Raw genomic sequence first — 2307 nt, 5'->3', positions numbered from 1 at the left:
CCTGCATCATTCAATATTTTGCCCATAGAATCTTTCAATATTGCAACTCAAGGCTTAAATTTTTTCCTCAGTTCCTTCAGCTTGAGAAATGCTGAGTGTGTTCTTCCCTTTAGATTTTTAACTCCAGGTCTTTGCACATTTCATTATAGTAATAAGCATTTTCTGCTCAAGCTGCTCTTTGAAATCTTCTGTTCAGCTCTTTTATCTTGTCATTTCTTCCATTTGCTTTAGCTACTCCCTGCTCAAGGGCAAATTTCAGAGTCTCTTCTGACATCCATTTTGGTCTTTTCTTCTTGTCTTTTTAATGACCTCTTGCTTTCTTCATGGATGATGTTCTTGATGTCATCCCACAGTTTTTAAGATAAGGACTCTATATTCTTTGAGTCACTCATATGTTGTGATTTTTGGAAACAGCCAAATGAGGAAAGCCTTCTTAGGTGTTCTTTGGCACTTGAAGCATGAAAGGAGAGACAGTCTCTGCTACATACACAGACCTGTGAGAACATTCTCTTTAAGGCAAGAGAGAAGTCAACAAGCAGTCCTTGTGGAATCTTCCTTTCTTCATTGATTTCTTCCTTTTGTATCTCTACTTTGCATTATTTACATTCATCCTAGACCTGGATACCTCTTATCTAGAAAAAAAGATATTTTCCTTTTTTTTTTTTTTCTTAAGAACAAGCATCACTTGCCAGAGCAGGTAGAAATTATTTTTTATTGATTTTTTTAAAATGGTCTGGGAATTAGTCTCATTCTAGTCACACAGTGCTACAAAAGAGGGACATTAGAAACCTAACAAATGTCATCGAAATAGAAGGTGTGGGTGTAAGAAGACTTGACAGAGAGAAGAGATAAGTAGTAAAAACTATTTAAAGGAAAATAAAAAATCACCAGTCATTAGTACTGAGTCATTTATAGAAGTAAGGATGTTAGAATTTGTTAGTGTTTCCTGGAGTTAAGAAGGCAACATGAGTCTACAAAGAAAACCCTCATTCAAGGATTTATAATTCATTAATGTATTATATTAACTAAAATCATTTATTTGCTCTTGTTCACTTCTCTGTCTCTGTAATTGTTGTTGTTGTTAGGTGCCATAAAGCTGGCTCCAACTCATAGTGACCCTATGTACAACAGAACAAAAGACTGCCAGGTCCTGCGCCAGCCTCACAATCTTTGCAATACCTGAGCCCATCATTGTAGCCATCATGTCAATCCTTCTCATTGAGGGTCTTCCCCTCTTTTGCTGAACCTCAATAATACCAAGCATGATATCCTTCTGCAGGGAATGATCCCTTCTGACAATCTGGCCAAAGTAGGTGAGATGAAGTCTGGCCATTCTCACTTCCAAGGAGGATTCCTGCTTCACTTCCAGGACAGATTTGTTAGTACTTTAAGCATTCTGCTCCAATACCACAACTCAGAAACCTCAACTCTTCTTCAGTCTTCCTTATTCATTGTCCAGCTCTCATACGCATATTGAAAATATAGAAGCAATTGAAAATACCTTGGCTTGGGTTAGGAACACCTTTGCCTTCAAAGAGACATCTTTGTTCTTCAGCACTTTAAAGAGGTCTTTTGCAGCAGATTTGCCCAGCGCAATACATCGACCGATTTCTTGACTGCTGCTTCCATTGGAGGTGATTGTGGATCCAAGCAATATGAAATCTTTGACAACTTCAATATTTTCTCCATTAATTGTGATGCTGTTCATTTTTCTAGTTCTGAGGATTTTCATTTTCCTTCTGTTGAGGTGTAATACATACTTGCTGGCTGTAGTCTTTAATCTTTGTTCCTAAGTGCTTCAAGTCATCTTCACTTTCAGCAAGCAAGCCAGTGTTGCTAGCATATCACAGGTTGTTAATGAGTCTTCCTCCAATCTTGATGCTGTGTTCCTCTTCACATAGCCCAGCTTCTCAGATTATTTGCTCAGCATAAAAATTGAATAAATATGGTGAAAGAATACAACCCTGATGAACACCTTTTCTGATTTTAAACCATTCAGTATCTCCTTGTTCTGGTTGAATGACAGCCTCCTGGTCTATGTACAGGTTCCTCATGAATACAATTAAGTGTTCTGGAATTCCCATTCTTCTCAATGTTATCCATGATTTGTTATTATCCATATAGACGAATGCTTTTGCATAGTCACTAAAACACAAGTAAACATCTTTCTGGTATTCTTTGCTTTCAGCCAAGATCCATCTGACATCAGCAATGATCTCCCTCATTTCACATCCTCTTCTGAATCCAGCTCGCATTTCTGGAAGTTCCCTGTCAATATACTGCTGCAACTGTTTTTTGTTATCTTCA

The sequence above is a fragment of the Orycteropus afer genome, unplaced genomic scaffold, assembly GCF_000298275.1.
Source record: "Orycteropus afer afer isolate SDZICR_OR568_19922 unplaced genomic scaffold, OryAfe1.0 scaffold00887, whole genome shotgun sequence".
NCBI lineage: Eukaryota > Metazoa > Chordata > Mammalia > Tubulidentata > Orycteropodidae > Orycteropus > Orycteropus afer.
This window is presented reverse-complemented; position numbering follows the sequence as displayed.